Below are 26251 nucleotides of genomic sequence, written 5' to 3'. Positions count from 1 at the left end.
GTGATAATCTCACTTTCTGTCTCTTGCCTAAAAAATGTGCAAATTTATATCTCATGTGTGTATTTTTTATGTTTCTCTAACAAATTTATTTTTCAGCAAAAAAATATATATATTTTACTATTAGAAATGACTCTTATGCTAGATTTTGCTGAAATTATTTGTAAAATACAGTGGTTTGGGACGGGTTAAGCATGTATAATATTAACAGTAGGTACGTTTTTATTTTATCTTATATATTTAACCGGATTTTTTGTCCGTTATATCCGAAGTCCGTTAAATAGAGGTCCGTTATATCGAGGTTTTACTATACTTAACTATTGTTTAAATTGTTTAAAGGTTTCGGCTATTTGCCATTTTCAATAAGCACTTTATTTTATAAACAATACATTATATAATTATATTTCATGTTTATACTTAAAAAAAAATAAATTGTAAAAACTGTAATTCAACATATAATAGGCAAACACTGCAATACCTGCATAGAAGAGTTGTTGCACACAAACATAGTGTACAGAGCAATGGATTAAACACAACAACCCTAGCAAAACATTCTCTAGAAAATAGCCATTCTTTTGATTTTGAAAATGTACAGATTTTGGAAAACGGTACAAAAGATGCATATTGGAGATAATTCACATAAAAAAAGATCCAAATTCTATTAATAATAAGACTGGCATAAAAGATCTTTCCAATATGTGTATATCATAATTTAATAAGTTGAGTTGTTTTTAAATGCACCATTGCAGATATTTAAGATACGACCCTGTACCACTTCTGTTTTAAGATACCTGCCAGATGTCATCTGTCAGCGTCAGATACCAATTTTTAAATCTATGTTAAACTTTTGTTAACATGAAATATACATATATCTACATAAAAAGAAAAAGAAGAAAAATAAACAACAACGTAGCGTTTTGCTGGTTTCTAGTCTGTTGGAGATAGAAACAAATGACAAAACTATCGAGGCATCACAGTGATCAATACACTAAGTAAAGCATATGTAAAAATCTTAAAATCCAAGAGAAGAAAGCCAGAAGAGCACAAGTTATTAGAGAAGTAAAGCTAGCAGAAGATTCAGAGCGATAAAAGGTCTTAAACAAAGTCGCAGCTTATCTATCACCAACACTGTTTAAAATATTCTTAGAATAATGGAAGAAATCTGGCTCTCGCACTTAATAACTATACCCTGTATAGAGTTAGTTTTCCAGAGGACCAGATAATAAAATGAAAGCTTATAGAATACGAATAACGTAATTGGACTCATTCACAGTTTATTTACCTTCCAGTCAATTACTTTACATAATTTAACTAAGTTTGCCAAATACAGTCTGACATTACAGTCATTCCTACAACCGAATTATTGTAGTATCTCTTATTGTAGGTATTAATTCGCCCGTTAAGAGCATTTCAAATGTTGTGGTTCGGTGCATCCTTAGGGCAATTTCGGCGGTAGCCGGCCAAAGAAAAGATCAAAGTGTAAACCACCACAATCAACTAATTGGAGACCTACAAAACAGCCACTAACTAACAGAGGACTTAAAAAAACATCACTCGCAAGACCTAATTGAGTGAGCGATGTAATTTCATCAATAAATGGAGCCCTTTGCGAATCTCGTTCTACCCTTAAGTGATAAACATATTTTGTTGAATATACATATCTAATAGACAAGGTTATAAAGGAAAATCGTTGAATTATTTCATACAAACTATTAAGATAAGTTAAGTTTGGTTTTTATAATAGTAAACTATTTTAAAAATTTAATCTGGCTGATATAGAAACGCAGGGGAAAACTGATTGTGAGGATCAATACTAGAAATTGGTTCTTCAGTAACTATATCGAATATTTTACAGCTAAAACGTCTTTTAAATGTGACTTCATTACGTCGCCTATAAATTTCTTCTTCTTCTTCCTTATTGTATGTAGGCTTTAAAGCCTGTTTCTTCTCCAATATTAGCCTCGTAAATTGTTTAAATTATCGCACCATTTTTCTTGGTCTGCCAATACTTGTTCGTCCATTTACTTGTCACTTGATATTCGTACTATCCTATCCTCTTCCATTTTACTAATGTGTTGGTTCCACTCCTGTTTCCGTTTTGTCACCCATCTATATATGTCTTCTATAATGCATGCTCTTCCCATGTTTTCGCTTCTCTCTCTATTCAACAGACTTTTCTCAGATATTCGTCGGAGTATTTTCATCTCAGTTGTTTCTAGTAGTCGTCTCGTTTTAGATGTGTCAGGTTTTTTTCCGCTGTGTATGTTAATATAGGTCTAATTGCTGCTTTATAGATTCTTGTTTTTGTGTCTTATCTTAGGTGATTGTTCTTCTAGATTGTGTCATTAAGAGATCCCGCTGCTTTACTTGCTTTTGAGCTTTGTTGTCGTACTTGTTCTTCAACATCTCCGTAACTAGTTATATCTATTCCCAGATATCTAAACCTTGCTACCTGCTTTATTATTTTCCCACCAATTTCGATTTTACATCTTAAGGGGTATTTAGATGTTGTCATCCATTTGGTTTTTTCCGCTGATATTATCATATTGTATTTCTTGGCTGTTGTATTGAAGATGTGTGTTAGTCTTTGAAACTCGTCTTCTGTCTCGGCGATTATTGCGGCGTCGTCTGCATAACATATTTGGATTTCTTTGTTCCTTATTCTGTAACCAAGACCTTTACCTACTGCTCGTATTATTTCGTCAATTATTCTCCACTCTGTCTGACTCCACTTTGTACTGGTATACACTGTGTTAGTGTTCCATGTTTCTTTGCCTTTATTATGGAAGTAGATTTTTCGATGGTTTGTATAATATTGATTGGTATGTTTCTTTTCTACAGCAGGTGTGAGACGTGTTCGACTTGGATGCGATCGAAAGCCTCTGTCAGGTCTATAAAACATAGATATGCTGGTTTATTGTACTCGATCACCTTTTCTGTGATTTGTCTTAGTACAAATACGGCGTCTACGCAGGATCTTCCGGATCTGAATCCTTGTTGTTCAGCTGATAAAGATGTTAGTTTATTGATTTTGTTCATTAGGACTTTTGTGGTAAGCTTAAGTGCGGTGTTCAGTAGATTTATACCTCTAAAATTGTTGGGGTCTTCTTTATCTCATTTCTTGAACATTGGTATCAATATGCTGTTTCTCCATGCGTCTGGTATCTTGCAGTACAATAGTAGTTTTTGGATAAGTTTTGTCATCTGTAGGGTTACTCTTTCTCCTCCATGTTTTAGAAGCTCGTTGGTTATTCCATCTGGTCTATCTCTCTCTATTTCGTGTCTTAATTCAGGTACGCTATTGTGTTGATTATTATTTTTCTTTCCTTTAAATAGTTCCTTCAGGTTGTAGCATTGCGTACTACAATGATATATTCAAGGCCAGAATCGCTCGTTGTCGAAGAGTGTTGGGCGGGGTTTTTTTAAACATATAGAAACTATATGTTTCATTTATTAGAAATATATCAGCATAATAGCCTCTTCAATAAGGGTCTAAAAATAAATATCTATCAGAAATATGGACAAGAAAAGGTTTTCTTAGCTCACCTCTAAATGAGACCGACTTCGGAAACACGTCTTAACAGTTGGACGTTCTTAAGAGAAAAGAGGGAGACGCTATTCTTGCGCTCTCTGAATCTGGGCGTGAGTGACAAGTTGATGAATGTGCTTATCTACCGGATATATTTGGGAATTACAGAAGAATCCTTGAGTCGGCTACAGGTACTTGGCAGATAGATGGGGTTAGTAGTTTTATTTAAAAAAAAATAATCGAAATTTATAATGATTTTCTTTTAAATCTTTTGAAACGGTTACAAAGTATCTTTTCCCCTTCGTTTGCTGGTATGTTATTGTATTCCTTCAATTCTGCCATTTCTTTCCGTTGGTTTATTATGAATCTCCATATTTGTTTTATGTACCATAAAAGTCCAGATTTACCGAGATTTACCTCGATAAGTGAATCGAAGATGTCTAAGTAAGGGCGTCAAACATTCTGCCAGGAATGAAAGGTCTCTATAATGATGATATGTAGAGCAATAAAATAAAAAACTCAATTAGAGTGGCCTGAAAGCATTGAATGAATTACCAAACATATAAAGTCCACAATCTACTCTAATTATGCCCGCTAATTTAAAATCTCGATAGTTAATTCATTTTAAAGCTGTTGCGGACAAAAATTTGTCTACTACAACAGCATTCATCCCTTATTTCCAATCATTTTCTATTACCACACTCTGTATATTTTCAATCTAAACTCTTCTTCCGTACGACGTTCCCGTAGATGTTCATTTGGCTTGGAAGGCATTAAGCTCACTAGAGTGCGTCCTCCGAACAATACAGCAACCCCAAAAAATGGGGGGCGCTCGAGTTGGGTCTTTAACGCGTGGTTTGCATCTGTATGTTTTATAAGATAAGCTCATCTATTAACAGACGAGGCACTTGACACTTTTCCCTGCAAACATCGTTTTTTGTCGACTGTTTACCGTAATAGGCGGGATAGAGTAGTGTAATTGGGTAGGTTAAAGTATCAGATAGTTAAATATAAGCAGAAATATGCTTGATTTGCATTTATTAAGAAAAAAGTTGAATAAAACACGTAATACTACACCATTACTGCAATAAAAAGTATATTCTGTAATGAAGTAATAAAGAACGCCAGATATACGAGTATGATAATATTAATGAATCATTAGAAGTAATAAACAATGTTTTGGTCAAGGTAGATTGTAACAGGAAGGCGCTAGGGGCGGTTTTCTCCCGTCCTCCCACTAACTCACATAATGTAAATCTCCTAAAATTTATTTTGAATGAATTTCCATTTATTTAAAAAGTTAATAAAAGTTTATTCTTTATCTCTTGTCCAGTTAGCGCTTCGTTTTCATTTACGCAATGCTCGAACGTACTACTGACCTAGTCCATGACGCTCCAAAACCTAGACATTTACCCGTTGCAATGGACAATTTTTCCAGCGGCTATTCACTGCTGTAAGTTAGAAAATTATCGGGCGGTAGATGATTTTAGCCAGCTGGTGCTGGTCTCAGCTTGCGTAAAGGAGGAGCTCCCAAAACCCCGACACTGCGCATCCTAATGGCTGATAATGGAGTTCCTGTAAATATGTAGGACAGGTACGAATAAGGCTTAGCCAAATCAGTACCCGCGGAACAACTGAGGACATGACACAGGTCAGCAGCTTTGTCATTAGTGGCCCGTATCTGAGGAATACAATTCCTGAAAAGTGCGGTACCACAAAGTCGTAGGCTGCAATCAAGTTGATTTAACCGGCTATGATACTGCAAACACTCACCTACCCGTCTGGTAGTCGTGGTTTAATGCCAATATACCCCTTAAAACCACGACTTCAGATTTTTAAACAAATATAGATTTACCCCAGGTGAGTAGGATGCGTCCCAAATTTCACACTGATTTATCAGTTTGTCCCAAGGGTTCTGGGGGGGAAAGCTGACTATACGGAAACCCAAAATCCCCATAACTCGTTACGTTAGTACAATGCCAGAAAGTCTACTATCCGAGGAGAGATGCACAGAAATGGAAACTGAAATGAATAAAATTAAATGGGATGTAATAGGTATCAGTGAAGTTAGAAAGAGAGATGAAACTTTAAAAACACTGAAATCAGGGCATATATTCTATCAGATTGGCCCTGAAACTACATCAGTTGGAGGCATTGATTTCTTTGTCCATAAAAACCACGCGAACAAGATAATAAATATCCAAAGTTCATCATCTAGGATGGCATATCTTATTCTGAAGTTGAACAGTAGATATCAACTTAAAATTATCCAAGTTTACGCTCCAACAACAGACTATATAGACGAAGAAATCGAAATATTTGATGACGATATATCTACTGCGCTTAATGACTCTCGTTCTCAATATACAATTTTATATGGCAATTTCAACATAAAAATAGGTGTAGCAGAAGCGTCTTTCAGAAGCAGAGCCAAAAAAATCCTTGGGAAAATTCGGTTCTCCAGGAAGAAATGAAAGAGGACAAACGCTACTAGGATTCCTACTCCAGAATAATTTATTCAACATGAACAGCATCTTTTAGAAAAAGATGTACAGAAGATGGACCTAGGAATGTCCAAAGGGTAGAACGAGGAATGAAATCGACTACATCATAAGTGACAAAAAACAAATAATTAAAGATGTAACAGTACTCAACAAGTTCACAACAAGCAATGACCAAAGAATGATACGACCGAAAGTCCAAATCAACCCAAATTGAGAAAGAAACATAATGATTAAAAATAAATCTCATGGTATCTGGATACCCCCATTAGATATCAACCAATATCAGGCACATATCAATAATAAGCTACCACTGCATGAAACCTCCGAGAAGGTTCGAGAACGATCTTAACGACTTGAATAATTGCACCATAAACGCCTCATCAAACGCATCATACAAGAAACTCACCGAGTGGACTGTCCTAAAAGAAAATCAGATAGTAAAATAAGTCCATGCCAAACATGCCAAATCCAAAGACGAATTATTACGAGGTGAGCGTACTTTAGGTGGGCAGCCTTTGGAAAACTGCGAGACACACTTAGGGCCAACATACCAATTAGCCTAAAAAGAAAAGGATTTGACCAATGCGTATTACCGGTCATGATCTATCTATCTATCTATCTATCTATCTATACAGCCCTTGCTGTCCAATCTTGGACATAGGCCTCCTCTTCCTTCTTCCACGTCTCTCTATTGTAGGCAGTTTGTATCCACTTCGGGCCTGCGTGTTTCTTCTGTCATCTGACCATCTTATTTGTGGCCTTCCTCTTTTTCGTTTGTAACTATATGGTCTCCAGTGTATATTCATCTTATTCCATATGTCGTCTTTCTGTCTTATGGTATGTCCAGCGAACTTCCACTTAAGTCATGACTGGTCATGACCTATGGGGCGGAAACTATGACTCTAACCAAGACTACGGCTTCGAAATTGAGAGTGGCACGGAGACGAATGGAACGGTCAATGCTGGGAGGCCTATGTCCAGCAGTGGACGTGATAAATGAAGGCTGCATGATTATTGGGCGTATTTCTATTATACTGCCGTATTTCTATCAACAATCGTACAATAGTGCCCCACCGTTAATTTTTCTAACGAGCCGCCACTATTTCATAATCTCTCTATTTAAGTGTTGAGTTATATTCCAGGTGTTCCAGTTCCAAGTAGCTGTCTTTAATCAGAAAGTAGCTAAATCAAAAATCTCTTTAAAATATGCAGAAATTGGAACATTTAAATTTTCCTGTAAAACTATTAGTTTTCTTGAAAATTTTACTTATCAATATTAATGTAGAACTCCCAGTGTCATGTTTTGTGATAAGTCCGTATTTGTAAAACAAAAATATATTCACTGTCAATGTCACGCTACGTAATAATTTGTCATTGAATTTATTTTTGAATTGGTACTTTACTTTTATATAGTATTATGTGAATCGATTAACCGTTTTTTTTTAAATTTTATCGCACGAGGTCTGATTTTATTTTATGAATTATAAAAGTTAATAAAAAAATGTGCTCCAGGTGAGGCTCGAACTCACAACCCCGGCATCGCTCACGACTACTGTCTTATAAGTACCGTGCGCTAACCAATTGCGCCACTGGAGCGCTGGAACCAGTGGCGCGTTTCGTTTTATCAGTTCGTGATATGGTTCCAAAGCCATTTTATTTAATTAGTCATGCTGTAAAGATATTTGTGGAAATAATATTTAATGGGATTCAATACATAGATCTTTATCCTGCGCTGAACTTTAGAAAAGAGTTGGAAATAAAAGAAAGATGTACATAATTTTTTTATAGATTTTAAATAAGTGTATGACTCTGTTAACAGGGATACACTGTGGAAGGTAATGATGGAAATGAGAGTTACTAGAAAGCTGGTAGGATTAGTTCAGATGTGTGTGCAGGAGTTCACGTATCAGCATCGGCAGCAATACATCAGACGAGTTCCAAATCAAAATAGGTCCAACATACGATCGAATGTTTTTTTTTGAAAACCGCAAAAAAATACGATTTTTTTCGGTGGATTTATATAATATATAAATATCCACAGATATATTATGTATATACTATTCAGAATATTATTAAAAATATTTTTGCTTTAATTTTTTGTCTAAATGAGTAATTGAGGTTTAAGTTAATAAATATACTTCAGGAAGAACTACCCCTCTCATCTTCCCATTAAAACTAGCTTTAAATTTTCCGCTAAAATAAAATATTTAATAAAATAACGGAGCCGGGAGACGGGACTTGAAAGTGCGATGTACAAATTTCAGGAATTTTTGTTTTTTCTAACGAGACAAGAGAGTCAAGCAAACCAAAAGTCGTTAGTTCTGCTAGGCACGTTTGAAAGAGGTCGGTCGCCATTCTGAATACTACAATTGCATCGCGTTCTTTTTTTCGAACCAATTTAAATGCCGGGTATACATTAGGGATAAAAATGCTTTCAATTAATTTTCAGTTAACCGTTTTTGAATTTAACGTTTTGGAATACTGTGGGGAACCGAGGAACGATAATAAGGAATGCAGTAAATAAGTTTATGTAATTGACAATACCTTTTTTATTCTTTTCCTTAATGTATATATTTTAAAATTGTTTTCTTCTTCTCTTTCCTTTATCTTCTTCTAATTATCTTTAGAGTAATTTTTAAAACCAGAATTAATATCAAAATAGCTAACAAAATTCCAAAACCAAGTCAAAATTTTTATGAAATTTCTACATCAACCACATTTTCCAAAATAGGGATAAAAATAAAGCGACTACAATCTGAATAATCTAATTCCTCTGTCTCGTATATAAATATGTAACAACCAATATTTTATATAATTTCTATAAAAAATACAAAAGTCACAACAACAATACACCATGGTTCAAAAGCAGTTGGTACAAAGAACAGAAAATGAACAGTTGAATAGTGGAAACTGATTACAAAAAGGATAGAAAGCGACTTCTCTCTCTCTTGTCGTTCCCTCATTGCTGAGGATCGTGATTTCCTATAATGCGGGCTGTCAATTCTCTCCATCTCTTGCGATTTTGGGCTGCTCTCATGGACTCGGAAAACGTCTCTCCAGTGGCTTTCTGTACTTGATCTGACCATCGGATAGGTGAGCGTCCTCTGCCTCTACGTCCTTCTACGTTTCCGCATACAATTAGTCTTTCTAAGTTGTCATTGTCTCTTCTCGCAATGTGGCCAAAAAACTTTAAAACATTTGCAAGACACTGAGAGGAGAGTCTGGTCTGAATGTTTAGCTCTTCGAGAATCGACTGATTGGATCTGTGCTCCGTCCACGAGACCGTCCATGTTTCGGCACCGTAACTGAAGATTGAAAAAATGAGTGTCCGTACCAGTCTCATTTTGAGTTTTTTGGATAAAGAGCGGTCCTTCCATATTTTTGACAGTCGACTCATCGCGTTCTTGACCATCCCTATTCTTCTGCGAATTTCCGTATGGGAGGAGGCTGCATTGCTTAAGGAAGATCCTAGATAGGTGAACTCGTCTACTTTCTCGAATTGATTTAGGGCGCCTGTTGTTTGGAGGATATTCGCGTGGTCCACAATCATGATTTTTGTTTTCTGATTATTAATCTTGAGCCCACACTTGTTGCTTTCGGTTTCTACTCTCTTTATCAGTCTCGACATCTCCTCTTCAGATGTTGCTATCAGTGTTGTATCGTCTGCGAATCTTAAGTTTGAGATCTTTTTTCCTGCAATGGAGATGCCGCCTCTCCATCCATCAAGTGCGTTCCTCATTATGTATTCTCCATATAAATTGAACAGGCCTGGAGATAGTATGCACCCTTGTCGTACACTTCTGCTGGTTTTGAAGGTATCAGATTGCTGGTTTTCAATTCTTATTTTAACTGAGTTATCTTCGTATAAGTTTTTAATTAATATTGCCAAATGATCTGGAACTCCCATCTCATGAAGAACTGTCCAGAGAACTTCCCACTTCACACAATCAAATGCCTTTTGGTAGTCTAGAAAACAGATTATTATTGGAATTTTAAATTCGCGGGCCTTTTCTATGAGCTGCCGCATATTAGGGATTTGCTCTCTCGTACCCTTCCCTTTGACAAAGCCTGCTTGTTCTTAGGGAATCGACTTCTACGGTACAGAAAAACAAATATGGAGATTCATAAGAAACCAATGGAAAGAAATGGCAGAATTGAAGGAATACTATAACATACCAGCAAACGAATGGGAAAGATACCTGAAGGAACTGTTTAAAGGAAAGGAAAATAATATTCAACACAATAACGTACCTGAATTTAGACACGAAATAGACATCAGTTTTTAGGAAGTAGAGATAGCCATGAATTCACTCAAAAATAGAAAGTCACCAGAACCAGAAAACAGCATAATGGTACCAATGTTCAAGAAAGGAGATAAAGAAGACCCCAACACCGCACTTAAGCCTACCACAAAATCCTAACGAACAAAATCAATAAACTAACAACTTTATCAGATGAACAACAAGAATTCAGATGCGGAAGATCCTGCGTAGACGCCGTATTTGTACTAAGACAAATCACAGAAAAGGCCATCGAGTACAATAAACCAGCATATCTATGTTCTATAGATCTGACAAAGGCTTTCGATCGCATCCAAGTCGAACACGTCTTACACCTACTGTATAAAAGAAACATACCAATCAATATTATACAAGCCATCGAAAACATTTACTTCCATAATCGAATACAAGCAAAGATAAATGGAAAACTAACACAGTATATACAAGCACAAAACGGAGTCAGACATTGTGACTCGTTAAGCCCACTGTTGTTTAATATAATAATGGACGAAATAATACAAGCAGTACGTAAAGGTCATGGTTACATAATGTAGAATAAAGAAATCCAAATATTATGTTATGCAGACGACTCCACATTAATCGCCGAGACAGAAGACGAGCTCCAAAGATTAATACACATCTTCAATGCAACAGCCAAGAAATACAATATGATAATATTACAGAAAAAACCAAATGTATGACAATATCTAAATACCCACTACGATGTAAAATCGAAATTGATGGGAAAATAATAAAGCATGAAGCAAGGTTTAGATATCTGGGAATAGATATAACTAGTTACGGAGATGTTGAAGAAGAAGTGCGACAACAAAGCTTCAAAGGAACTAAAGCGGCGGGATCTCTTAATGACACAATCTGGAAAAATAAACACCTAAGACAAGATACAAAAACAAGAATCTATAAAGCAGCAATTAGACCTATATTAGCAAACACGACGGAGACAAGACCTGACACATCTAAAACGAGACAACTACTAGAAACTACAAATATGAAAATACTCCGACGAATATCAGGGAAAAGTCTATTGGATAGGGAGAGAAGCGAAAACATAAGAAGAGCATGCAATATAAAAGACATAAATGGATGGACGACAAAACGGAAACAGGAGTGCAAGGAACACATTAGTAGAATGGCAGAGGATAGGATAGTACGAATGGCACGAGATAAGTCACCAATGGACGAAGAAGTATTGGCAGACCAATAAAAAGATGATGCTATAATTTAAACAATTTAGGAGGCTAATATTGAAAAAGAAACAAGCTTTAAAGACTGCATACAAGAAGGAAGAAGAAGAAGAAGAATACAGTACCAATCTTGCCGATATTAATTTTCCTAGAACTTAGTAGGTAAAATCAGTTTAACCATGGTAGCGAACTAGTAAACTGTCTTCGGAGCAAATTAGTATATAATTAAAAGGGTTTTTTGACCTCTGTGCTCCGTTCTTTTTCATATATGTTTCTTTTGGGATTATTCATTCATCTTTTCATTGTACTTATGCTCCTTAACCCAGACATGTTTGCATAACTAAGATTTGTCGAAGTCTCTGTTCTTGATGTATGCTTGTTTATCCTGACATTTATATAAATGTACGATCTTCTGTGATTGTGATCTTCTGACGGACTTCCGCAGCACAAATGAAAATTTTTTAACATTGCTTTAAATATGTCTTTGTTCTCCATGCATTTATATTCTTTTGATAAAGTTCCTCGACGTTGCCGAGTTTTTTTATTACCATATGATGTTCTACAGATAGACAGCGTTACTGACTGTATCGATGCTTTTTTCATCGATATTTAATGGACTGTATTGAGTTAGTTTTAGGTGTTTATACAATAAATTACTATTTCTGACTGAATTGTAACTAATTGAGATGCAGTGTGTACACATAACAATAAAAATAGTGTACTGTGCAATGCCTTTATTTGGATGATATTCACACAGTGATATCTAGAATTTTAGATCCATGTTGACGAGAAATAATTTTTTTTTATTTAGTAAAAACATATAATCCACATCAACCACGCAGGGTTATTAGTGGAGTAACGTACACAAGAGTTCATTTTATTTGGTTAAATAGATGTATATAACCCATTGACGGTGAAGCATATTCTGATTGACTGCCAGTACCACGAAGAAACAAGAAGAAAATATGGAATCTCAGATGACATCAAAACCACTTTAACCATAAACACTGACCATGTAATAAATTATTTAAAAGATTTACGTTTATATACATCTATTTAATGTAAATAAAATAAACTCTTGTGTACGTTACTCCACTAATAACCCTGCGTGGTTGATGTGGATTATATGTTTTTTCTAAATCTCATATAGTTTATTTCGTGAATCTTTCCAGTAGTCTTGCCATATGTTCATACTTCTTCTTCTTTGTGTGCCGTGCTTCTATTCAAGCGTTGGCTATCGTCATATTGACAAGCTGATGAAATGATTCTCGGTCGGCAGCTAGATGAAACAGTTCCTCGACCGTTCGACCTGTCCATTGTCTAATGTTACGCAGCCAGGACAGTTGTTTTCTTCCGACCCAACGTTTTCCTTCGATTTTGCCCTGAATGATTAACCGGAGCAAGCGATATTTAGGTCCTCTCATTATATGACCAAAGTATTGGACCTTTCTCATTTTGATGATGTTGATCAATTCTCGCTCTTTGTGCACGGTCTCTAGCACGCGTTCGTTAGATATGTGTGCTGTCCACGGGATTCTGAGCATGCGACGGTAACACCACAACTCAAACGCTTCTAATTTGTTAAGATTTTTTATTTTTGTTGTCCAGGTTCATACAGTGGTCTTTAATTAGGTTTTTGAGATCGGAATATGGGTAATTTATTGATTTGGTTGTGTATTGTGAGTTTATTCGACTTGTGTTTGCTAGGTTATACACTTTCTCATTTCCAACTATTCCTACATGCGGCGGTACCCAGATAAATGCTACTTCTTTTCGAGTTGATTGAATTACATTTATCTCATTTTTTATAGCCCGTAATATTGGATTTGTAGGGTATATTTGTTTTACACCTAATAGAGCATTTAATGAGTCAGTGATGATGACACATTTATTCTCACTACGCGTTTTGAAGAAAATTAAGGCTTCTAAAATGGCTGTGGTCTCGCCTGTGAGGATGCAGCAGTTTGTAGGTATGGATATAGTGTGAGTAGTGTATTTACAGTAAATAATTAGTACAGTAAATAATTTTTGTTGCCACAGAATAGTAGCTCTAATGACATGCGCTCTTTGGCTCACAGTAGCGTCCCCTTTTTAATTACAACTTTTAAAAAATTTTATTTTATTTTACATGATTCTTTGATACTCAAATATAGTAGATCTTTTTAAAATTGATTTCAAGATTGAACATTTTACTTTACGATGATATTTTATAGTCGGAAAATGATATACCGTACTATCCGTCTTCTATGACAAACAAAACCTGCACATACACGCGAATGGATTAGGGTACCAAACCAAAATTTAAACCATTTTGCACGGAAATATATTCCAACGCAAAACTGTCAAGTGCAAACTATCAGACATCCTAGAAACACAAAATTTATGTGCCGAGAGTTACACTTTTAAACTGCAAAGCATTTGTGCACGTATTTCTCTTTCAGAATTCATAGTTTTTCTTTTTCTTTGCGATTTTTACTGTGTTTAGGTAATATTATTACAAAATCAATAGCTGAATATCCAGCTAAATGCAAGTTGGATAAAGTTGAAATATTATAATACTCGTTTCTGGGAAATGTCCTGGATCGAGAAAATTCCGTGGAAATTCTCGCAAATAATTATTAAAGAGAAATGAAACAGATTTCCTCGATTCTAACGTACAAAAACGAAAATTCCAAAGGTAATGAATGAAACTAGTTTTAAATTTAAAAAATGTTAAAAATTACAAGAGATGAGCAAATTTTCATTCGTTCATATTATTTAATACACGGTCTTTTAATATATATATATATATATATATATATATATATATATATATATATATATATATATATATATTCAGGGATTCTACAGTATTCACTGCCTTTCCTCGCTCAACCGTTTTCATCTCTCTCTGTTGTTCCATTCTCCATCGTTTAGGCCTCTCTTGCTCATGGCGTCGTCTACTTCGTTCCTCCATAATTTTCGGGGTCGTCCTCTTTTCCTCCTTCCTGTGGTTATTCGGTAAGTTCGGTTATTCTCTTTATCCATCTGCTGTCGCTAGTTCTTCTTACATGTCCATACCGCTTTAGTCTTTTTTGTTCTATATATGTTAATATGTCTGTTTCTATTGATGTTCTTTGCTTTATTTCGTCATTACTTCTCCTATCCATTCTTGTTACTCTGCAGCATCTTCGCAGGCATTCCATCTCTGTTGCTACTATCTTACTGCTGTTTTTCTTGTTTATGGTCCAACTTACAGCCCCATATGTCATAATACTTCGCACTAATGTTTTATAAATCTGTGTTTTTGTCTTCATATTTAGGTGTCTATCCCACCAAACTGAGTTAAGTTGTCGGATTGCTGTTCTTGTTTGTCCTAATCTTTGTGTAATTTCTTCCTCTGTTGTTGCCTTTTTCGTGATTATAAACCCCAAGTATTTGAATTTATCCTTTCCTTTGATTGTTACGTTGTCATCAATCTGTAGATCTTCTATGTCTTCTTCACTTGTAGATAGGTACTCTGTTTTCGCGAGGTTAACATCTAGGCCAGCCTTGGTTTATTCTTCTTGTAGTTTCTTCATCATGTAGCTGAGGTCGTCTTGGTCTTGTGCAATCACTACTTGATCGTCTGCAAAGCTTAACGTATATACGTATTCGTTCCGTACCGGTACTCCCATGCCTTCACATTTTCTTTTCCATGTAGTCAAGGCTTTCTCTAAGTATATTTTGAATAGGGTTGGAGATGTGGAACAACCCTGCAGAAGCCCTTTTGTTGTGGTGAAGTCTCTTATGATTCTTGTTCCCATTTTAATGGACACTTTATTTTCTTTATACAGAGCTTTTGTAGCTTCTATGAGTTCCGTCTGTATTTCTAATTTGTACATTGCCCCCGATAGTTCTGACCTTGGTAGAGAGTCATACGCCTTTCTCAGGTCCACAAATGCCAAATGTATTTCTCTATTTTTTGCTTTTTTCTTTTCCAACAGTTGTTCCAGTGTGTATATGTGGTCTATGCATGATCTTTCTACCGTGAAGCCTGCCTGATCCTCCCCGATTTTGCCTTTTATCGCTTGCTCTATCTTTTCTCGCAGTATCTTCCCATATAATCTTCCTATTGATGATATTACGCTTATTCCTCTGTTGTTTTCGCATCGTTTTCTATCTCCTTTCTTAAATATAGATGTCACATATGCTTCCGTCCATTCCTTTGGGAGCTCTTCTCCATTTATGGCTTTCTGAAATCTTTTAATTTTTTTTTGGATAAATGGAACCCTTTTTAGTAGTCATTTTTATTGTGGTACTCCTGGTTTGTCTCAATCTCTCTCTTCAATCCAATCCTGACCCCCCGGAAGGAGTGTAGTGATTGACGTGATGTCGTGTATTGTCCTTCTCCAAAGATCTGCCCGTCTCCGGAAATTTCTTGTAACTCATGCATAGTGTCTTTTGCATATTCCTGTAATTTGATCAATCCATCTTGTTAGGGATCTTCCTCGCTATTTGGGTCTTCCAGCTTTCCTTGTATAATGAATCTTTCCATGTTTTCTGTGTTTGCTCTCAATCATGTCCAAAGTACTTTAATTGGAAAGTCTTTTAGCTCTCTTCAAAATTGAATTATTTGTTCTGCGGTCGTTCCAATCCAAGGAATTCTTAATATTCGTCTTCCAAGAACATTTCAGTGGCGTCTATCTTTCTTCTTTACGATTGTCTCAGGATTCAGGATTCACATCCGTAGGTCAGTATTGGGATTATTAAGCAGTTGATCAATCTCATCTGTCATCAACATAAAAGAACTTAAATTTATATTCACAGGACTTTTAAATTATATTTTAATGGAATAAGTGATATTGCTTTTTATTGCCACTATATACTTAATATTAAGCTTAATTGATGAAAGTTGAATTCTTATTTCAGATTCGGCATCAAGTCTGTTCCGGTATTTAGTTTTTGTCGACAAATAAGCTGATAACCCCGTTTCGCACATACATAATATACGTGGTTACAAATAATAAAAGCAACCACACTGCCTTTTGCGACAATTGAGGCTATTCATCTTTTATACTGCACCAGAATTCTGTTAATGGCATTAATTTAAATTTATTTTAATATGATTAATCAGATATCATTTCAATAAAAGTTTCGTATTCTCCCGTTGACATAGTGAAAGGTCGTGCATTAAAAATAAATGGGTTTTTTATCCACAATTCAGTTTGATATTTAATCCGCTGTTCTTTTGGAAAATACTTATCAAAAGCTTCACTCAATCCTTTCAGATGTTAAATAATTTCTTCAATAAATGCGTCTTACATTTCAACCCCATCTTCTTCTAAAAAGCCTTTTATTGTTGGGAAACAATCGAACTCGTTGGAGCGCATACATATTGTCCAAAAGTCAATTTTTTTCTTTAAAGCAAGAATTTTTTCGTGGGCAATAAATAAATTTACTTGTTTGCCCTGGAGGGTTAAATCAAGTTCATTTATTTTTGCAAAAATGTCGTTTAAATAGGTAATTTTAACTACCCAATTAGTATCGAATAATCGACATTTCAGTTAGAAATTGTGTTCTAAAAAAAAGCACGCACCTCGTCCCTTAACTCAAAAAAACGGGTTAGTATCTTTCCTCGAGATAACCATCTGACTTCAGTATGTAAAAGAAGAGATGTATGTACACTACCAATCTTCTCACAGAGTATTTTAAATAAACGATTATTTAACGGCCGAGATTTTATGAAGTTAATAATTTTTATGACCTCATTAATGGACAATCAAACAGAGCAAACAGGGAAAAGCACCAGGCCCAGACGACATATACATAGAAGTTCTAACAATGTTGAGTAAAGACAATATAGACGCCTTGGTAGATCTTTCTAATGACATTTATGGGTCCGGCCATATACCACAGGATTGGCTTCAATCAACCTGTATACCAATCCCAAAAAAGCCAAACGCTAATAGTTGCGACTAATTCCGGATGATCAGCTTATTGAGTCAGGTCCTAAAACTCTTCTTAAAGATAATTCACACAAGAATATACAACAGATGTGAAAGTTCGGTTCCAGACAAGGATTTGGCACAAGAGAAGTGCTGATTTATAGTTTAACTGTATTACTTCAGAAATGCAGAGATCAGCACAAAGATGTCTTCCTATGCTTTATAGATTACCAGAAATCATTCGATTGTGTTAATCATTCAGAATTAGTAAGATTGCCCCAGGAACGTTCGATAGATGAAAATGATCTTAAAATCATAAAGAATCTTTATATGAATCAAGTGGCATCTGTGAGAGTAGGACTGGAGTCTACATCATATTTCTCAATCGAAAAAGGTGTATGTATGTATGTATAGATGTAAAAAAATGATTGTGCTGATGGCGCTGTCCAATTCGCGACGTCAGACTATCGCATTTGCACCGAATGAGAATATCCAGAATAGTAAGTAGAATTTAGTTGTATCGTTAAATTTTTATTACTTTTTTATATTATATTCCTTAATTGTTATTAAAAAAGCATGTAGCTTTCGCGGAACCGATGAATTATCACCACGGAATACTGAGGTTCGGAACACAGTTTAAGAAATGCTGATTTAATATATTTCATTATTATTATTTATTCCATAAATCGTGGGAGCGTAGGAATGTTTGTATAAAATAGTTCCCCTTTTTGTATTATTATTAAATATTCATAATATGTCATTTTTTTTGTTGAATATAGGTAATAGGGAAGAAAAAATAATAAGATATAAAGACTAGTATAATAAAAACTGCGAAACACCACTAAGGGCACCAAAAAATTGCACCAGGAATGGATCAACCACTCCTCAGAACAAAACAAAGGAAAATAGAAAAGAACGGGAAACAAAATAATTTGAAAGAACAAAATTGAGTTATTAAATAAGAAGCTAGATGATATTGAAAAAGACAGAAAGAATTATAAAATATTTCTACAGAAACTTCAAGCAACAAAAAACAATTTACGTACTGTATTAGTACATTATGATCTTTGATCTATTTACCATACCTTAATGTTGACGAAATGTTTACGCCGCATTTCTTCTAGTATAAAATATAAGGCGTCTCTGGCATTCTGAGAATGACACTTTAATTATGACATAACTGTGTTAGGAAATGTAAAGTTTTATGAAGTATTAAAATAACTTATCACCATATATAATGTAGTAAAATCCTTTTGTCTGAAAAGGCATAAATTCGGGACGTAAAATCCGCATGGCAGACACAATACCACCATTTGCTCTCCATCCTTCTCTCGCCTACGCATTTCCGTCGAGCTTCAGCGAAAATATCCTCCGGCTACAAAATTGATTTTTACTGTTTCTCGGAAAAGTTCTCCTCGCGATAAATCACCGGAAAAAATCCCTAGGAAACTGTTTTAGAACAATTTCTAATCCTTTTCTTCCTTGAATAATTATTATTCGTAGTCACGTCCTTCCTTGCTGCTGAGACAGGTAATATATGGACTCTTTAGACTTCCCGGCTCTGTACTTCCTTAAAAAACTAAAGTGATATATCGCTTTCGGCTGGAGATAATACCCTCTTTAACCTTAGTTATTTAGGAATGGGTGTTTCTTTGCTTTGTAATTACTTTTTTATATATACAGCGTGTTTTACGGCAATCTTCACTAAAGAAACTTTTAAACTTCTTTTGACCAAGATCCAAGACTTTTTATTATAATTTAAGAAGAATAACCTGATTATATCTTCATAACATTAGCATTTATTGTGATCTTGTAAACTGTAAATTATTATGTACAGATAAGGAAAAAAATTATATTTTGTATTACAAAATTAGCGAAGGATACAGAGACAACAGAGTCAACAGAGGTAGTAATAAGGTTTCCGCTTAACCCTTTCGACGGGACGTATATATCCCGGTCATGAAACTATCAAGTCTGTTGGACTAAATCTGAACCGTTTTACATGAATTTCTATTGTAACCGACTTTTTAAATTTTATTGTTTTCGCGCTGTATTTTCCCGTGATGTTGATCTATGGAATGTGTTTATGTAGTTTTGTTGATGATTAGGACAGCGACAGTTGTACGCTGTTACTGTTGTAGCCAATTTGTTTTTGTGAACGGAGCTACCTACAAAAAAGTGTAAATATATTCAATAAATCTGAAGTATTTTGTTTTGTGGGTGAAATATGTCCCAACAGACATTTATGGTGGGTTATATGTGTCCCACCATAAATATAAAATATTCTCCAATATACTATGCCATCGTATGGCACCATATGCAGAGCGAATAATAAGACAATACCAGGCTGGTTTCAGAGGTGGTAAATCAACAATTCATCAGATTTCAACCCTAAGACAAATTCTAGAGAAAACACTGGAATACGGTGTAGACACGCACCACATATTTATAGACTACAAGGCAGCCTACGACTCTGTAAATAGAAGAGAATTGTTTAGAGCAATGATAGACCTAGGAGTACCAAATCAGTTGGTAAGTTTAACCAAACTAACCCTTGAAAAAGTTGAATGCAAAGTACGAATCCGGGGGGAACTCTCTGAACCTTTTAAAACAAATAACGGGCTACGTCAGGGAGACCCACTCTCCTGTATACTATTCAATCTAGCTCTGGAAAAAGTAATACTTACGTCACAAATCACAACTACCGGTTCAATATATAACAAATCTGTGCAAATCTTAGCATATGCTGATGATATCAATATTGTTGGGAGAACGGAAAACGCAGCACGAGAGGCGTACGTAGCATTAAAGGAAGCGGCTACAAAAATGGGTTTAATAATAAACACCAACAAAACAAAATACATGAAAATAGGTACGCAACCACAAACACTACGGCCACTTGTTATAGAAAATGACGTCATCGAAGCAGTTAACGAATTTGTATACTTGGGAACGCTCGTCAATACTGAAAATGACACTACCGCAGAGATGAACCGCAGAATTTGCACGGCTAATAGATGCTACTTTGGGCTTAATCTCCTTTTTAAATCTACAGTTATATCAAGAAATAGAAAAGTAAAACTCTACAAAACAATAATACGCCCAGTCCTAACATATGGTTCAGAAACCTGGACTTTAACAAAAAACAATGAAAACATGTTAGGATGTTTCGAAAGAAAAATACTAAGACGCATCTATGGAGCGGTAAATGAAAATGGTGTCTGGAGAAGACGATACAACTTCGAACTCTATAGGATATACCAGGAACCAGATATCGTAAAACACATAAAGATAGGACGTCTGAGGTGGGTAGGCCATGTAATGCGGATGGAGCAAACCGACCCAGCTAGAAAAACGCTCCTTGATAGACCTATTGGTCAAAGAAGAAGAGGAAGACCCAGAACAAGATTCCTAGATAACATAGACCAAGATATGAGAAATATGGAAATACGTGCTTGGCGGAGGAAGGCGATGGATAGGGACGACTGGAGAAAAATTCTTGGGGAGGCTAGGACCCACACAGGGTTGTAAAGCCAAAATGATGATGATATATGTGTCCCAACAGTTCTAGATGAGTAGAAAGATATTGACGCAGAAAGAGCTAGAGGAGGAGGCAGCAGCCATTTTTGCGAACAATACAGAATCAGAAGTCGATCCTTTTGAGACTAGTGGCTCCGATGATGAAGACTCTAATCAATCAGGATGTGAAGGAGAAGTAGAACGAGAGCGTCACGAAATAGATTCAGGTTCCGAACGCAATAGCATGTATGAAGAGAATCAGATAATAAGTGACGAAAGTGAAGAAGAAAGCAGTATCAACCAGGTATTTGGATGGAATAACGATGGAACATTTTTCGGTTCCATGATAAAAAACACGATTGTACCGTTCCTCATACCATGACCTAAAAAGAAATATTTTACAGACCGCTGTGAACTGATCCTTGCCTAAATGTATTTCGCTGATATTATAAAGCCTGAAAATGCGAGAAAATCATATTACATCGAGGATGTCGCTAATTGTCTAAAACTAACATTTCCAACATATCGAATAGAGGCCGGCTTTTCAAAACATTGATTAGTCAATGGCGAAATTTAAAGTAAGGTCTTTCCTAATACAGTTCCTACCCATGAAACCCATCAAATGGGGAATAAAGATATGGGTACGAAGCGACTCTGCAACAGGATATGTGTACGATTTTAATATATACCTGGGAAAGGAAACAGGAAATGATACTAGTTTATTATTGGAAGAAAGAGTAGTGACCAAATTAGTTAGTACTATAAGGGGAGTTGATGTATTATTGTGTTTTGACAAAATTTTCTCATCTATTAGACTACTTGATACTCTATTTTATCCTATAGGAACAATAAATGCAACAAGAGTAAATGTACTTAAATTTATTGGGAAGTTGAATCGTGGTGACTCAGAATTCAGAGTAAATAACCACGGCGCCATCTACAATAAGAAAATGGGCGGCGTGGACCTAACAGGTCATAAGTTGGGCTTGTATGACTTTAATATGAACTCTACCAAATGGTGAAAGAAAGTATTTTTTCGCTTTCTGATGATGGCCATTGGAAATTCTCATGTACTACACATTGATCTAAAAAAATAGAAAAAACACCATTTTTGCCTTTTCTAATTATTATTTTATTAACGATAATTTATGCAATCATTAAAATATTTTAAATACCATATCAAATATAGAAAAGTAATAAATATTAAGTACTTACAATTTTACCATAAACTGAACAATAAACTTTGTCCATATCCATAGATAACTTTTTGTAAGGTTATCCAAGTAGCGACAGTCGTTATTTGCGACAACTAAAAACGCCTAAATAGGTTTTTAAAACTAAATAGGTTTTTTTGTAGATATATTACTTATAGAGTGTAAATTTTATGATATAATACTCTCAAAATAAAAGTTGCAATATCTACTATTCTGTAACTCTGTAAGTTTCAGCATGACCGGTTCAAAGTTCAAACCGATAACATTCCTATTAAATTTTGTTGTTATCTGCCAAAGTGTTGTACAAAGTAATTGATATGGCAACCCTGTTAGTGTGACGTTTCGCTTAAAGCGTTTCGAAGCCGAACGTAATGCTATCTATCGATGATAAATACTACCATTGCTTCAGATGGAGCCATCTCCCTACATTACAATTTAAAGGCGGCAGTTCAAGACATAATTCTTGTTTAACGAGATTTTTCATATGTTTAGGAAAAAATATTTAAATTTTTGTTGCAAATATTATCCACTTTTACAGTTTTATATATGTTGTTATTAAAAAATCTTCGGTTTCTTACCGATAACTTTATTATAAGCCGAAACATATTATTTTTTCCTATTGGGACAAAACTGTAAATTCAAAAATTTTCAAAAAATTCATAAGTATTTCTTATAATCATATCTTGATGCTGTAAAAAAATTAACAAAATCCTATGTTTGGTTTTCCCGCTTTATACTTGGAAAAAAGTAGTTTTTTTGAGTTTTTTCAAAAACGAAAACATGAAGTTTATTTAAAAGTTGTCAAAATACTTCTAGTCATCACATATACCTTCTCAAATTTTTTCAAATTTTTTGAATTTGGGGTTTGTCTTTTGGGGGGTGCAGATCAACCTTAAAATAAAAATTATTAATAAATTAAACAAGCTCGACTGACGATGCTTAAGTTTTCAATTCTATTCATACCACACACAATAAACTTTTGAAACACCTTTTATTACGGGATTATAATCGGTTACCTGCTATAACAATACCAAGAATATTAGGTAGTATCTATAGGTACTATCGGTAATATTTAAGACAATTGACATTTATGCATTTTATGCAATTTTTTTGTATAAATAGCAATATCCTCAGATATTTGCAGAAAATATACAAAAAATAGGCAACATATTGCCCAAGTCTAGTTATAATAATAAATATAATAATGTGATATCGAATTAAAATGTCTGTTAGAATAAAAGTCTATCGTATATACTTTTATGTTACATTAGTAAAATTAAAAATAAACTGCCGGTCCAAACATAGAAAAATCAATGCACGCCCTTGCGTTTCCTAGAAAATTGTCTGTTCATGTATGCTCGATATTTTCCAGCTACCTGCCGCTCTCGGAAAACATTCTTTAGCGTATCGGTACAAGTAGGAAATTTATTTTGTCATCGAGTACGGGACTAAATATATTTTATCCATACTTGAAGCTGTAACATGAAAACCCACCTACTCAATATAGATTCTAATATGCGACCCTTTCTATATCATATCAATTTTCATAACCCTTTTTAAATTACGAGTAAAGTGAATTTGGCTCGCGCGTATTTCCTTTTATTAAAATAGTTCTAGAGGGGTTTCTGAATGTATTCTGGAACGAAGACATTTTCGAAAACAGCTTTTAGGACATTAAATATCTACTTTAAAGGTAGTACATGCACATCTTGGTATTATTCACTAACTATTTTTAAGTTACGTCACTTTTCTACCTACATAATCTAAGATCTCTTACTTTTCTCAGATACTTCCTATTTTTTTGCGTTTTTACCCCCTACGAAGGAGGTTTTAGGGAAAAGTCCGGGTGTAAAAGTGGTAAACCTTTTTTGCATCTTTTTAAGGTCCCAATTATAATATTCTCTGCAAAATTCAGCTTGTTCGTATGATTTTTAGAGGTCAACTCTCTGGCGACTGGACTATAAATATTTTTTGTATATTCGTTTCAATAAAAAATTACAAGTTTCGTACAGAGAGTGAATTGCATAACAATACGTTATAGATAAGGAAATGGAAAATGAATTTCAAAATTTCTTCAGTGACTTTGTCATGTCCGAGCTGTATTTTTTAATCGTTTACTTGATTTTTTTGTTTACTTGAGATTGTTCCATTATCTTCATACAGACTAAAAAATATTATTTTGTTGTCGTCCTAGCCTTAAATACGAAGAAAATGCAGAAAAAATTGAGTGGAGAAATGAACTACAACTATAAAGATAAAGTCGTATAAAACATTTTGTATAAGAGTATATGGTGACTGTATGGAAAATAAATCCGTTGCTTCTACTATTTTATGTAAGAAGATTTATTCTAAAAATACATAATGACGTTTGGTAAACGTCAGATGTCATTCACAATGGACCACAGATGGACCAATAAATACACCTTCACAAATATATATATATATATATATATATATATATATATATATATATATATATATATTATCATCTTATTATCATAATTACAAAGTATTTCAATCTAATAACACACTTTCTTGAGTTCTAAAACTTATTAAATGTAAATTACTACTCTTTTACCCAATTAATTCCCTCTACCAAATAAAACCGAGCCCTTAAACGCGACTAATAAACTTAAAAGCAGCTGCCTCCACAAAGGGAATACCTGCAGCCTCCCCCGAATTTCACAAGAGCTTTAATTTTCGCAACACGCTTTTTGCGTTCCAGCCCGAAGTGTATCTGCTCCCGAAGGAAATTTTTAAAGCTAGTTCTTAATATTGGAAAACGTCAAATCTTGATTGATGCGCAATTGGATTTGAGCAATATAAGAACAACGTTATAAGTTGATTGATGAACGAAAATATGTTTAAGCAGGAATCTAATTATGAGTAATCGAAAATTTCGGTTGAATATTTTAAGATAAATATTACACTGGAGTCGAAAATTAGACAACGAAAACATAAGAGCTGGAAGAATTCGCGACGATGGAATTTAATGGAGGATTTTGTTGGTTGGAGCAGTGATCGATCATGTATCAAAATATTTACACTTTGTTACCATCCAAAAATTTTTATTAAAATATCGAATCTGTTCAGAAAGAACTGGCGTGTTATTGTTTAGTTTTTAGCGGCTAAGGAGAATAAAAGCTGTAACAACAACTATTCTTAAACATAAACAGAAAATCTTATTTGGACGATAAAAGTTGAATAAGCAACACAATCCATTAATGATTTGGTTGGTCTTGTACCCGCATGTATCGTTGTATAATCCAATATCTATCTATATAAAAGGCTATGATGACAAGTCACACCGTTTGTCCAGTAAACTAACGACGCCATCCAGGAAAGAAATCTGAACTACCACCATTTTATATTTCAATCATATTTTGTTTAATGAAAATTTAATGAAGATTGAAGATTGAAGATTGAAGATGAAGATTTAATGAAAACCATGTCAAAGCAAATGGAAAACTCATGGTTTTTCGATCATAAGAAGCCCCAGTATAAATATCTATTTGAAAACTCCAGGGGGCACAAATTTATGATTAATTTTATAGTCACTAATAGAAAAATCTTTTCAAAGCAGATTCTAGATATCCAAACTTTAAACTCAGCAGACCCAGGAAGTGAACAAAAACTAGTACTAGCAAAAATAGGAATGAAAATAACACCAAAACATTTTGTACAGGAAATCACCGAGGAACAATTCAATGTAGAATCACTATGACACGACTCTATAAGAGAAATGTACCAAAGGAGGCTAGCACAGAAGATACAGCTGAAATAATTAGACGACATCGAAGATATAAACGCGAGCTGTGAGAAAATTAAATACAACATTGAAGAAGCAGCAACAGAAGTTTTAGAAAACGCAAAGTCATACTGAACAAAAGAAACAACAACAATACACCAAGGTTAAAAAAAAATAAAAGAGAAATCTAAAGAGAAATGAGAAGCCTACACGAAGTACAAAACATCAAATACTCCACAATCCCAAGACACCTATAGAAGAATACTAAATGAAACAAAGCAGTTGGTAAGAAGAGCAAAAAATGAACACTGGGAACAGTTTACAAAAAGGATGGAAAGCTACTTCTACG

At 34.7% G+C, this 26251-nt stretch overlaps 1 protein-coding gene and 1 non-coding gene across 3 annotated transcripts in view; one reads left to right on the top strand and one right to left on the bottom strand.

Annotated features, from left to right (window-relative positions):
- The window catches only part of LOC140440375 (follistatin-related protein 5-like), a 389054-nt gene that overhangs the window by 78827 nt on the left and 283976 nt on the right, over positions 1-26251 (top strand). The gene's annotated exons all lie outside the window — the stretch shown is intronic.
- On the bottom strand, positions 7535-7626 carry TRNAI-UAU (transfer RNA isoleucine (anticodon UAU)). Its single transcript is given in 2 exon segments — positions 7535-7570; positions 7589-7626. It is a non-coding gene; the product is annotated as a tRNA-Ile (tRNA).

The sequence above is a fragment of the Diabrotica undecimpunctata genome, chromosome 4 (genome assembly GCF_040954645.1).
Source record: "Diabrotica undecimpunctata isolate CICGRU chromosome 4, icDiaUnde3, whole genome shotgun sequence".
NCBI classification, from domain to species: domain Eukaryota; kingdom Metazoa; phylum Arthropoda; class Insecta; order Coleoptera; family Chrysomelidae; genus Diabrotica; species Diabrotica undecimpunctata.
This window is presented reverse-complemented; position numbering and strand designations above follow the sequence as displayed.